The following is a 14633-nucleotide window of genomic DNA, read 5'->3' as shown; positions in this document are numbered from 1 at the left end:
AAGCCAAAAGTCATTCACTAACAGCGAAATATTCAAATGTGTAGTAGAAAGTGTGAAGAACATGGGAGATATCTGAAATGTTTTTATTGCTATGCTGTGTACCTCTTCTATTGATTGCACCCATGTATTAGACAGCATGATAGTAAAGAGTTAACTCAGTCTTGGGTGGTTTTACACATCTGCAGAAAGGCAGACAATGGTTGCAAATCCTTGATACTTGACAAACAATATGGGTGTCAAAAGATGTTGCTCTTTTGTCACTATCCAAGGGGAGCACAACCACCCCTAGCTAATGGCAGAACCAGGGCCCTACAGAGAGAAAATCGGAAGAAAGAATTTGGAAATTGTTAAAAGCACTGGCCCTGAAGGCAGAGGCGGGTCTGCAAAAAAAGATTGTAATCTAGTCCCCAGGAGAGTGGGGGTAAATTAGACCTAACTAAGGCTGGCTATGGAAATGCTATGCTTAGATAAGATGCCATGTGTGTGGACCTTTTGTTGTTCTAACCCTTGCCTGTCTGATTGATTTAGTACTATGCATGAATACATAATGTTTTGTTTTGAAAAAAATGATCAAGATCACTGCCTTTTCATTTAGTCACAGGTTCCTGAATGGAAGCCTGTAGCAGGGGCCAATTATAGTTGGATCTGCTGGGGAAACACAGTTGGTAAACAGGGGTTTTGTAACCTGGGAACCCAATCCTATAAGTGGGACAAATCACAGGATTCCACTCTGAGGTGTTGGCACTGGGTCTGGCACTTGGAAGGCTACCCATGAAGAGACTGAGAGAGAGCTCAGAGGTAGAGCTTATCCTGGAACAATGACAGCAGGGTACAAGAGAATGGCCTTATTATTTTCAAAGGGATTTCCCGTCACCAGAGAATTTGGAGCTGTCACTGGAAAGTTAACCACTGAGGTTTTTTGCTGTTTCTTTTTATACTATATTCTGTTTGTATGCTCTTTATTTCCAGCACCACAACTGGTTAATAAAGTGATCACTGAGGTAAAACATACAAAGGTATTAATGTAAGGAGGCTCTTCGCAAAGCAACACTAATTAGCTATCAGCTATAGCCATTCAGTAATCTGTCATTTAAATGATGAAAGGATTATGTGTATTTACTACTCCCGTTTTCAGCAGCAGCAGAGTTTGCTGATGGGCTTTGTTAATGAATGTGACCTTTTTACTTTGGGCATCTCATTATATCCTGTTGGAATATTAACTGCTCTCTAGTAGTTCACTGACAACCTATACTACTGCATATTGTATCTCAAGGACTCTGCTTTAATCACCAGTTGCTACCTGCACTTTCTTTTCTGTTCCATATATTGCTTTTAAAACTATTTTAAACATTGTATAATGATGAGAGTCATTAGGATTGATTGCTTAGAATAGGGGTAGGCAACCTATGGTACACGTGCCAAAGGCGGCATTTTGAAAAGCTGATTTTCAGTGGCACTCACACTGCCCGGGTCCTGGCCACTGGTCGGGGGGGGCTCTGCATTTTAATTTAATTTTAAATTAAGCTTCTTAAACATTTTAAAACACTTATCTACTTTACATACAACAATAGTTTTGTTATATATTATAGACTTATAAAAAGAGACCTTCTAAAAACATTAACATGTATTACTGGCACACGAAACCTTAAATTAGAGTGAATAAATGAAGACTCGGCACACTTCTGAAAGGTTACCGACCCCTGGCTTAGAAGATATAGAGATAGATAAATAGAATATTACTGCATTTATAGTCTTCCTGTCAATGCAGTCCTTGGCCTCTCTTCTGAGATTGCCAACAAGAGTGCCAGACATGATCCACCAAGACCTGAACTGAGACCACCAATTAATTTCACAAAATTTATCAATTACTTTTCCTTCATTCTGGACCTAAGGTGAATTTGAACCAATTGCCTAGAAATGAAAGTTGCTACATCCTGTTGCCAGCCCACTGAAGAACCCAGTCCATCTGAACAAGTTAACGAGTTATGCAGCCTTACACAGAGAAGAATGTTCATGTCATGAAAGCACAGGGCTGAAAGAAGATCTACATGCTGTTCCTGAAACTGCCACAGTCCTTCTTCAACAAGTCACCTGTGGCCTGATTTCATGCATGCTGGACACCAGCAGCTCTTGTTGTCAGTGGAAGCTGAGTGTAAGCAGAAGCTCTGAAAACTGGAGCATTAATCTCTTGTGCCTCAGTCTCCCATCTGCAAAATGGGCTAATTATACCTACCTGACAAGGATGGTCAGACTTCACTTTAAAATGTTTAAGTTATAGAAGTGAAAAGTATTACTATATTTATTGATATATGATGATACATTAATTGCAGAATTATGTTATAATGAGGAGGAGATAACATACCCCTTTAACTAAAACTAATATTGCATCTGTCTCCAGAAATAGGCTATTGTAGCCACCATTATAAAGCTCAACTTTAGCCAACAGTTACCTTGCAGTGGTATGTGAGTTATTCCGCTAAGCAAGAGGGAACACTGCAGTATACTATATTAGAACCACTGTATGGTAATGGGTGGCACGGCCTATTTTCAACACTTTAAAAATAATCTTAATATGAAGCGCTCTGAAACTTGCTGTCCTTCACTTAAATGAAGGAGGGTGGATTGATGGTGTTCCTGCTGTGTTTCCCGTTAGTGTCAATGAAACTGATGGATTTTCTGCTCTCTAAAGTGCAATATTCAGGCTCTTCCAAGATTGGACTGTCAGTCAGTTTCATGAACACTCTGCCACTGCTGCTGCTACAGCACATACGGCAGGGAAGTAACATGGGAAATGGGAGGGAGACCACCATACGGAGAATAAACAAACAATAGGGGAGACAGTTAACATATGGAAGAGAGATGGAAAAGAGACATTACAAGAAAATAGATCTTCCTCCTGAGACTAGGTTTCGATCACATTCTAATCTCTTCCTCTCCGTGGTGGTGTCACTGCTCCCTCTCTCCTGATAAGAAGGGGATGGTTAAAATCAATACTTTCTGAGGCATGAAGATAGAGGCAATCATTATTCTATCACATTCTTTTCACTCATTTTCAGAGTGTACGTGAGGAGCGAGGTTGGAGAACTGGTTTGCCAGGAAGAATCTACATATTTTACAGGTTGCTGACAGTTAATGTTGGTTGAAGAAATTTTTACTTCTGCTCCTTGCTCTGTGAACCCCCTTAGAAAGATCACAGACTGTAACCATGAAATGGCCAGCCAGTGTATTGTGCTGCCATTGCTGGTGTGCCGGGAGACCAATGATGATATAAGAAAGGGTGGTGGGGGATTGTGCTGCTGACTGAGATCCATAAGCTTGGGGCATTATTCTTCTGTGGCCTCCTGCCCTCTGCTTATATTTGCAGCACTTTTGCCTTTGTACACCTGCCAGTGCCACACCTCATGGGAAAGAAACCACTTCCTCAGTGAACACAGCAAAGCACCAAAGTTTTTATATTAGTTAGTTCCCTTCTGTACCCTTTTGCCCAGGAGTAGAATGTACAATATGAGCCAATATCGATAACAATGCCATTTATTCCCTTTGTTTATGCTTTTTGAGCCCTAATTTTTAAAACTCAGCTCTGTGCTTCATCAGTAATATCATTTAAAATATGACCTTTTTTTGACTCACTGCAGCTATTGCTTTTAGCTGAACTTTATCCTATTTTATTGTTGCTTCTGTCATCAAACAGAGTGTTTATGTGCCTTTTGGGATTAAATGAGCCCTCAGAATTGTTTAGCCACTTCAGATCAGTGCCTTCACTTCCACACACCATCATTGCACCGAGAGACTTCTGAAGACATTCATCGCTCTTTCATGCAGTTCCCAGCTGGATGAGACTTTAAAGATGGGTGCTGAATATGCTATTCTCTACCTCCCGTTGTCCCCAGCTCTTGGGCAGGACAATGGGTCCACAAGTGTCACTCTGGGTGCAGAGCTTGGCCTATGGAATCAATATTAAATTCACTCATTCTTTAGAGCTGGTAAAACATTGGTATTTAACAGGTTTGTGCAAAGTTAAAGGGCCAAAGTTAAACCATTCAGCTGAAAAAAGCAGTGACAGAAACAACTTTAAGCACCGTCCCCTATGTAGATATCACAGTGTGGGGTGCAATCCCAATCAGTCAGGGTTGTTTCGCCACCTGGCCTGCAACTTGGGTGCCTCACAATGCCTTGCTGTTGTAGCTGCCAACCTGGGCCTCTCACAAACAGCCTAACAGCATGCAGATCACACCCTGAGTGTCTGTGTATAGCTGCAGTCCTGGTCCAGCCACTCTGACCCCAGCAGCATGGAACAGGTTGATCCCCTTCCAGGACTTGTCTGGTAAACACATTTCAGTCGTAATTTCAGCTTCTGTTAAAAATTACATATAATTAGGGCCCTACCAAATTCACAGCCATGAAAAATATGTCACGGACCGTGAAATCTGGTCTCCTGCTGTGAAATCAGGTCTTTTGGGGGCTTTTACCCTATACTATACAGATTTCATGGGGGAGACCAGTGTTTCTCAATTTGGGTGTCCTGACCCAAAAGGGAGTTGCAGGGGAGTCGCAAGGTTGTTTTAGGGGGGTTGTAGTATGCTACCCTTGTTTCTGTGCTGCTTTCAGAGCCGGCTGGCCAGAGAGCGGTGGCGGTTGGCTGGGTGCCCAGCTCTGAAGGCAGGACCCCGCCCGCGGCAGCGCAGAAGTACTGGTGGCAATACCATACCATGCCACCCTTACTTCTGCATTGCTTCCTTCAGAGCTGGGTGGCTGAAGAGCGACAGCTGCTGATGGAGGGCACAGCTCAGCAGGCAACAGCATAGAAGTAAGGGTGGCAATACCATACCATGCCATCCTTCCTTCTGCGCTGCTGCTGGCAATGGCTCTGCCTTCAGAGCTGGGCTCCCAGCCAGAAGCCACTGCTCTCCGGCTGCCCAGCTCTGAAGACAGGCTTTTCTTTGGTCCCCTGGACTGCTTGTACAGATTGCCCCATGCAGACGCCTCCCTGTCGGCCTCAGCAGGGGTTTCTAGTTCCATCTGTCCCTAACCCTGACTCCAAGCGGATGAGGTCAGAGGACTGGTGCAGCTATTTTAGTTGTAGGCCCTTTTGGTAGGGCCCCCTAAAGGCTCAGACTGGAGCTCCAGAAGCTGGCAAACTCCAAGTGGCTGTTACATAGGACTCAGCATGACCTAAAAGTGAACAAATTCCAACTACTGCATTAAATACCTTGCCTCCCTTTTCAACATTTCAGGCCAGATCCTCAGCTGGTATGAATGGGCATAGCTCCACTGATTTCAGTGGAGCTATGCCAACTTCTACCAGCTAAGGATCCGGACCCTCATCTCTACTGAAGGAACTACAGCTGGAGAAAACCATTAAGATGAAAAAGTTTGTTAAAACAGTAGGTAAACTGAAGATTGCTAAAATGAGATGAATTATGCAGCGGGAGAACTCTGGATTAGCAAGTGGTGATCTGTCACTTTTAGAAAATTGCTACACCAGTAAGAGAGGAAAGGCTAGGGGGAGAGAGAATTACATGTGGGAGAATAACTTACAAGATAAAATTTATTCAGCAAATTTTGCCAATGTTCTTGTTTATGACAGAATAGTGTGTCATGGACAAAATAGATTGTCCCTTTCCTTCAAAAAACTGATTTAGTCGGAACCCTTCTGGTCTCGTCTTTGACAAAATTTGAGTTGGAGACCTAGCTCAAAGGAAAACAATACCACACTGGTAGTGGCCTGTGTTTTTGAAAAGCGGGACATGCTCATCGAGAGGCACATATGCCTGCTGCATAAAATAGAGTACTGCTACCTGTTGTACAAAAGTGGAATGGCACTAACAAGAATGACAGAGGAGTGTGCTACAACTTCTTCCTTTTACATCACATCTGGCCCTGCCAAGTTAACAGCAAAATATGTTGGAAATGGAATATATTTTACATTCATCACTGAAGAGAAAATGCATTTACAGGGTGACATTCTCAAATCCTTTATAAAAACTGGATGGCTGAGCTTTTTGTTCCTGATTTAAAATCTATTGAAGTCAATGGAAAGATTCCTAATTTTTTTCAACAGGCTTTCAGCCATTCTCTTTATGCATGTCTGACCTGAAACCAAAGTGATGAAATACATTTACTGATAGCAGTCAGATGAATCCTAAACCGGATTGTGTGTTTTTTGTTTATCTTTGACAAATCAGGCCACTAATGCAACAACATAGTAAAAGGAATTGGGGGATATAGGCCTGTACCATTTAAGTCAATAGATATTTATTACTGTCTTCGGGGGCAGGCTCATCCCCTGCATCCCTGAAATAACTCTTGCTACTTTTTCTAACATCAGACCAGCAGCCTTCAAAGTGGAACAATCCTAAAAGAGAAGTAAATAGTTCCTTATACCATGACATTCTTCCCAGCATTTTGTTATGAATTTTGAAGCAGATCCTCAGCCGGAGCAAATGTGTATTGTTACACTGAAATCAGTGGATCTGTTCATTTTTAAACTAGCTGAGGATTTGAGCCTTTTTAGAATGTTGTCTTGCAAGACAAGTGTGTGAAAACATGTCTTCATAATTTTACACTGACATTCTGCTATTGCATTTTTGCTGGGGCATGGAAAGGAAGACATATTTGAGTGTGAATCATAAAATACATGCATTAGTGAAATGCAAATTAGCAAGGCTCCTTGCACAAATAAACATTCAAAAGTATGCTTCTCTGGCCAAATTCTCTTCTGCCTTCAGCACTGCAGCTTTCATGTGGTGTTCACTCCTTTATCAAACTGAGTTCTGTGCATGTAGAAAGAGCAGAGTTGAAATCCTGGATGTGGATCTGAAATCAGAATTAATGCTCTTGATGCTTTATCTAAACCTTCAAGAAATGTTGTATTTGATCATGTACCCACCCATTGCTAAAAGTTTATTCAATAATATGCATTTTTATTATTCCCTGCAGTGCACCTCTCCATTCTGTCTTGCATCAGCTGCCTCTGTTCAGCATCCTACACACGTATCCAATCTACATCTTGACTTACGCTCAATCTACTGCACATATTGCTAAGAAAATGACCATGCTCTCATCACTGCAGTTTCTGCACTTTGGAATCATATGGTTTGGGCGATCCTGGCAAAAGTCCAGAATTGCTGAAGAAAGCAGTAATAAAAATTTCTTGTCAAGTCAGCACTAAATTTTACACTTTTTCCTTGCTGTTTATTTCAGTTGATTCTCTAAATGAGAGGTTAAGAAAAAAACTGTGCCTTGTTTTGTGTATCGTATTTTATACTCATTTCAACTGCTACAAAACTGTTAGAGAAGTGCAGCTAAAAAGTGCCACTAAAAAGCTGAATAAAATGCTTGATTTAAATGTATCAGAGGGGTAGCCATGTTAGTCTGGTTCTGTAGAAGCAGCAAAGAATCCTGTGGCACCTTATAGACTAACAGACGTTTTGCAGCATGAGCTTTCGTGGGTGAATACCGAAGAAGTAGGTATTCACCCACGAAAGCTCATGCTGCAAAACGTCTGTTAGTCTATAAGGTGCCACAGGATTCTTTCTTGATTTAAATGGACTCACATGCACACAACTGATGAAGTTATAAATACAGAGAAGTTGTATGTTTTCCTTTCTGTTGTTTAAAAACATTTTTATACAAATTTGTAATATCTGTTTATACAGGAAACTTGCCTCTTTTGCCAGGAGGAATGACTGTGTTCTAATTAGAGCTACTTTCTAACAGCCATATCTTTGTATGTTAAGTTTGGAAGTAAATCAGTACGAGTTATCTGCAGCTATAAGCATGATTACAAAAAATAATGTTTACAAGGCAGGTTTGTGTTTGTTTGTGTATGTATGTTTAATAGTGTGCCTAGGGTAAACTAGAAACTCAGAACCAGGCTCTAACCTCTGGTAAACCCATGCAATCCCAGTAAAACACATGCAGTGACTGGCATAACCAAGCAGAATTTGACTCAAATTGTGGTCTGCATTCACATAGCAACATACTCTGAGATTGAAATGAGCACCCTCAGTTGTGCAGGAAAACTTACAAGATTTGAAGAAATGACCCTTCTTATCCACACAAGGGAAATGTACAGGTATGTATATGCAAGTTACACTCTAGCCAGTACTGTATTCTGGAGATAGCACTCACATAGTGCGAGAACTGGTTGAAGTGTTTGTTGCCAGCAATTTAGTTGTTGGTTTTTCTATCTGAGAATAATTTTTGCAGGTCATGAATTTTACTGATTTTTTTGGTTATTTGTTATTGATTGGCAAATATTTTTTCTCAACACATTTAGGCCTGTGCATTGTTCATGCACTGTTCACAGTGAGTCATATCAGACATTCAGAATTCTCAGTCTGCCCTTTCAGCTGTGTAATTAGGCAACTAAGTCACCTGATATTGTTTCTGTTCCCTGACTGGATGATCTAATGTAAGCATCTCCAGTGTGAATATTCTTGTTAATGCACAAGCACCTGAATATGTTTGAATAAAAGTTCCTCCTTGAACAAAATACCAATGTCTATGGAAAAGAAAAGGCTCTGAACATGGTCAGATTGAGGAACGATTCAGGTGAGTGAACATGTTCACTAAGACTTTTTCCTACTATTTGCCCTGATTTAGCAAAGAGTTATTTGTGACAAGAAAGAGAACTGTTACAAAAAGAGATGTTCTGAAGAGCCAGTGTTTGGATCTGGTTTAGATTTAAAGTAGAGTTCAGGTCTGGATTTGAGACCAACAAAATCTTGTGAGGTATTTTCATGAAGTTGTCTGCCACATCTGTTTATAATTTTAAGATGATTAGGGCTGGTTGAAAAAATTTCTGTTGAAGCTGTTTCACCATAGAAAATTGGGTTTTTACTAAATGTAATTTTTTTGTGAAAAGTATCTGCTTTCTGTAGCAAATTTCTCATTTTCATTAAAATCCAAAACCTGAAAACTATTGGTTTTGGCTGGAAATGTTTGGTTTTACTAGGAAAAATCAGAATGTTCTGTGACAAATGAAGACAAAACCATTTTCTTTTCCTCCGGCGGGGGGGGGGAACAAAACATTTTCCCATCTGCTCTAGTTTGGACTGAAAGGCTGGAATCAAAACCGTTTCTAGTTCTGCTCTTACTCTTAATCTGCTGCTACTCCTCTTAATACCCCCCCCTCACACACATCCCAATGGTTATCTCAAGTCATTTGCTTGCCTGGTGACATTAAGCCAAACTGTGTGGATTGCTAGGGTCTCCCTGAAGGAAGAGAGGCCTGTGGCATGTTTGGGCCTGTGTTTCTTTTCTCCTGATCCCGGGAATGGGTGACCTCCAGCAGACCTGAGCCAGAAGGCTGACTTTCCATCTCCAGACCTGTACAGTGGACCACCTGGATGATGAGGGGCTGAGTAAGTACAGCACCCAGTCATGTCCTAAGAGGGCAGTGGGGAACGACTAAGCCTTAATAGGCACACTGAGCTCAGGAGGAATTTTTTTGTTCTCGGAGAACAGTGTTCTCAACGATCAGTTAAAACTCTTGAAAATAATATATCTTAGTCACCGTTTTTGCTTTTCTTCTGTTCAACTTGCTATTGCATGTCTCTTCCGTTCTTCCATGATTTATGTGAGGCTGTTACTTTTGATGACAAAAATATCATAACAGCACAGATTTAGCTTGACATTGTCTCTGACTGGCCAAATTTTATAAAAATATAGGCATTAATTCTTCAATCTTAACACAGGCACCAGACTCATACAAATGAGCATCAATTTGCTATTGATTATTAGGTAAGTGCTATATGACATAGCGTTTGCTCTGAGGGGCTTACAGTATAAATTGAGATGCTGCAAATCAGATGACAATTCTCTGGTGTTAATAATTAGAATATTTTCGCTGGTTTCCTTCAGTCTGCTCAGACTATTGGTTGGTTTTTGTGAATATATAGATCTTGGGTTCTCAGCACGGATGTTGAAACCCCCAACAAGTGACAGGAGGTCACAACCACCCTGCCATTCCCATATTGCTAAGGGGGGGGAGGGGCGTATATGTATACTAGCTAGACTAAGGAGTCCCATGTGCAGTATTTAAGAATTTTAGAAATTTTGCAGAAGGAACACCACAAGTCCAAAGAACAGCAAGAGGCAATTATAGCAAGAAAACCACCCCAAAGGATGGCATTCCAATTTGATGAGCTTTGGTTATTGGTAACTATAAAATGCAACCAGAATTGCTTCCACCATTACATATTTTCTGGATGTTACTATCTTCAGTATTTTGTTATTTTTCAATTGATTTTTTTCAATCCAGTTTCAAATGAGTACAGTTTAGTGTATGGAAAGATAAATTTGGTGTTTTCATTGCTCTTTACTTACCAGTAAATCTTGTAGCACCTTCATGGGTGTGTTTTATACACTCTTATTACATGCTATGTGTTTGTACAGTGCCTAGAACAATGGTCCGTAATTGAACTTCTAAATTAATGAATTAAATAACAATACTAATAACAACTATTATTTTCTTACATATCCTTTTGATGATACACACTTAGCCAAAACAAATTCAAAGCCTTATTCTCTAATAACTTATTTGTTTATAGCTTATATGAGAATTACTAGCCCACCCTAGACGTGCATATGGAAATGCTGCAGCAGACAGTAAAACAAGAGGATTATAATATTGCATTGCACACAAAAGAGGAGAAAAGCAGACATTTTTGCTTTTGGCCTTATGGTTATCCTCTATTTTCCACAGTCGTGAATTAGATCCAAATATCTGTAGCTTAGAAGCCACTAAAACCCTGAGGCATTATTCTCTTCGGAGGGAAGGGGTACTCATTAGTGTCCATTGGGTATGGGAAAGGGTGTGGCCTCTTAAACACATGGAACCTGAGGCTCTGCGGGGAATCCTACTCCCAGCCCCATGGATTTTGGGGTATCCAGAATAGGTGTTCATCAGTGCTTTGCTCTTTACCACGTGGCCAATGGGCTTGGTCTAAAGCCTACTAAAGTCAATGGAAGTCTTTCTATTGACTTCAGCGGGCTCTGAATCAGACTCTAATTTTGTTTCCTATAAGGAGAAATACTGAATCCCCATTTGCTGCAAGGCAAAACACAGAGAGAGAGACTTCTGAGAAAAGAAGGAAGAGATGACATCATTGCTAGAATGTAGACATATCAGCAAGAAAAGCAGGACTAAAAACTCGGTCAAATTTAGCTCTCATATATTTGCGTACAACTCCCAGTGAAGTCAATGGAATTTGTAGGCACAAATCCTAGGACATAATCATTCTGATTCAGGAATGCAACAAAGAGAAGATAACCATGGAGCCAAATTTTGTGTACTTTATGTAACTAATATAATTGACTTAATTTGGACTACTCACAAGCAGGATTTGGCCACTAAAGCCTTTGAAAGATGCTGATTGAACCATCTAAAAAACCCAGTTTATCCACAGAATTCTTAGATCTTGCGTCTGTTGCTTTCATATAGAAAACCCATTGTGCTTGACGGATAGTGTCTCACTGTTACATAATGGAAGACATAAAGTAAAAGTAAATATTTTAAACTGCTGTAACTGTCACAGAAATAGCTTTAAACACAAGCCTTGTTGCGAGTGATATGGCAAAGGCAAAACAATGTTCTGATTTTTCTGCCAGAAGAACACTGATATTTTACCCACTGTCACTGTGCTGTCCTACAAAATAATTGCATCCAACAAAGTGGGTATTCACCCACGAAAGCTCATGCTCCAAAACGTCTGTTAGTCTACAAGGTGCCACAGGACACTTTGCTGCTTTTACAAAATAATTGTCTCCAGAGGAATCACTCACATTTTTAATGACTTAATGAGCAATTCGCACTGCCTGTCCACAGAAACTCTCCTGTGTTACCATGTGCAGCCAAACCCTGCTTGCCTTTTTTCATCTAAAACTTCCACTGAAGCAGGATTTGACTTGAACTGTCCAATATTCTCTCCATGCTCCCCTGTGCTTTAATGTGGAATGACATGTCCTGTCAATGTCATGCACACTTTTTTGTCCCAGCTCATCTCTAACGACCCAGCCCACTTTTGTGAGTGCCAAAATTCCTATCTTATCAGCCATACATAGTCCTTAATAATGTAGACTTTGTGGAATGGAATCTTACAGTGCTCTGTCAACAAGCTGAGAACAGGAACCTCTATCTTGTTTATATTTAACATGCTCTGCGAAGCCAATAGGCAAAGTACCCTTTTTTTTTGTCAGCACAATGGTTTATACAGTCTTCAGTGGGTATTCCTAGAAATCTTTGTACTTCAGCACATGATATGTGTGAGAGTTAGCAGTGAAATTAATTCTCCTTTCTGCTATCAACAAAAGCAAAAGTGTGTCTTTCTCATCTGTCATGCACTGCAATGGTAATCCTCTTGCATTACTGTCTGCTGCAGCATTTCCATGTGCACCTCCAGCGTGTGCCACTAATTCTTGTATAAAGCTATAAACAAATAAGTTATTAAAAAATAAGGCTTTCAATTTCTGTTGGCTAAGTGTCTTTCATTAAAAAATATGAGAACAAATAAATGAATTAAGTAAGACTAATAGTACTAACAACAATTAACTTATTTACAGTATCACATAGAGGTCCAATGAAGATCAGAGCTCCATTGTTCTACGCACTGTACAAACACAGAACACGTAGTAAGAGAGTGAAAAACACACTTATGAAAGCACATCTGGCAAGCAAAGAGCACTGAAAATACCAGTTCTATCCTTCCATACACTAAAGTGTACTCCATTAAAACTGGATTGAAAAATAACAAAATACTGAAGACAGTAACATACAGGAAAAAATATAATGGTGGAAATGATCCTGGTTTTATTCTGTAGTTACCAATAACCAAAGCTCACCAGACTGGAATGCCACCCTCTGAGGTGGTTCTGCTATAATTCCTGCTTTCTGTAGCTCTGACTCACAGAGTTCCTTTTGCAAAATCTCTGCAATTCTCAAACACCTCACATGAGACCTTCCAATCAGTCTCCCACACCATCTGCATAGACTGTCATTTTTACTGCATTGCAAGTGCTCAGGAATTTTTCCATTTAAAAAGCCTTCTCCAATCTCAGATATAACTCTCAGTTCTTTAAGGTGAAGAGTACCAATGCTGGAGGTCCAAACTATGAAGTCCAGTAGCAGCTATTGAACTCCTATTTCCCTGTTGGTTTCCAGGTTGTCTTTTTTTTTTTCCATGCTGATCAATGGTGCATCTTTTGTAGAACTGAACAGAAGAGACTGTTGGATGTGGATCTGGTTTAGCTTCAGGATACAATTCAGTGTTCAGATTTGAGGGAGAATCAGGGGTAGAGTTTGGATTGAACAGTGATGAAATCTTGTGGGGAAACATGTCCTTTCCAGTTCTAGCTCTCACTTGGAGCCAAATACACTAGGCAGTTGAAATCCAATTTCAAACCTAAATGAACTTCAACCTCCCAAAATAAGCAATGGTTCAGATTTTAGGCTCACTTTTTCATTCACCTGTTGTCTTTTTTTCAACTTGACAATAGTTAGCTTTATATCCTTTTCAGTATTCTGACTTTCAACTTTATAGCTGTCCAACAGCAATGAATCAACTCAATCCATTTGTTGACTGTTTGTTCAGATTCCAACATAAATTTAGTACATGTAGCAGACCTGAAGGCAGTTGGCCTATCCAATGTATATTCACTAGTTAGGAAGGGTTATATTGTCGAGTGGCTCTACCAACCATGAATCACATGGACATATTCCATTCATTATCCCTGTGCTGTGTGTATAATGTGCCAGATTTATTTTATTAGTGAGGCTGGGACTCAGGGTATAAAATGTCAGTGCTGCTGAAGATTGATTTCAAATAGGAAATCTCTATCATTACAGGAGTAATAGCCAGATGATGAGAATTTTACTAACAGCCCTCGTGGAGGGGCACTAAGAATGAGTGGGAGAACCGTGGTCACACAGACTGACTGACCGTCCATTTACTATATTGTGACTAACACTCATTTTGACAAACTTCAAAGTTACTTTTCAATGGAGCTTCACTGAATAGATCCAGAAGTAGGCTAGGAAAGAGGCAAACTTTTTCTCCACCCATCCCTGCAGATAATTTGGGTAGCAGGTAGTCTTGCCTTTTCTAGCTGCAGACTGCAGTTACTGAGACTCTAAAACAAGAACTATATCAGGAAAGCAACGTTAGTTTAATGGGAAGGGAAAATAGTCTAAGGGAATGGTTTTGTGCTCCAGGCTCCATTTCCAGCTCTGCAAAAGACTTGTCACGTGACCTGGGATGAGTCATTTAATCTCTCTGTTCTTTGGTTTTCCCAGCTGGGTAAAAGCACCTAGACCTCAGACTAAATTAATCAAACATGTGTAAAGCTCTTTGGGAGCCTTCGGAGGAATGTGCTAGATATGTGTGAAGTGTCATCATGATTCTAATAGAGAGTGCCAATTATGGCCACTTCATTGGCATGGTATTTCCATAAATCCCACTTAAAGGTGCAAATCCAGCCTGTGCCAAGTGTTGGCATTATTTTTAAAACTTTTGCATTGCAGTGGTATGAAGGTGCAACTAATACTAGATGTTGCACACAGGAATCAGCTTCTGAGATGTCTGCATTTCATTAATTGCACCCACAGACTTTTTTGGGTTTTTTATTTTTTT

The 14633-nt window shown here is 40.3% G+C and overlaps 1 protein-coding gene across 2 annotated transcripts in view; it reads left to right on the top strand.

The window, feature by feature from the left end:
* Nucleotides 1-7354, top strand: part of BANK1 (B cell scaffold protein with ankyrin repeats 1) — a 274622-nt gene extending 267268 nt beyond the window's left edge. Inside the window, exon 18 of one of the 2 annotated variants that reach the window (XM_045017387.1) lies at nt 6940-7354. The gene's annotated coding sequence lies outside the window, so the exon portion shown is untranslated. Of the gene's footprint in view, nt 1-3056; nt 3158-6939 lie in introns of those variants that run through there. The other variant, XM_045017388.1, reaches the window with a different exon arrangement.
* Nucleotides 7355-14633: the final 7279 nt, after the last annotated feature.

Source organism: Mauremys mutica, chromosome 5, assembly GCF_020497125.1.
Source record: "Mauremys mutica isolate MM-2020 ecotype Southern chromosome 5, ASM2049712v1, whole genome shotgun sequence".
NCBI classification, from domain to species: domain Eukaryota; kingdom Metazoa; phylum Chordata; order Testudines; family Geoemydidae; genus Mauremys; species Mauremys mutica.
The sequence above is the reverse complement of the archived record's forward strand: the minus strand, read 5'-3'. Positions and strand labels throughout refer to the sequence as shown.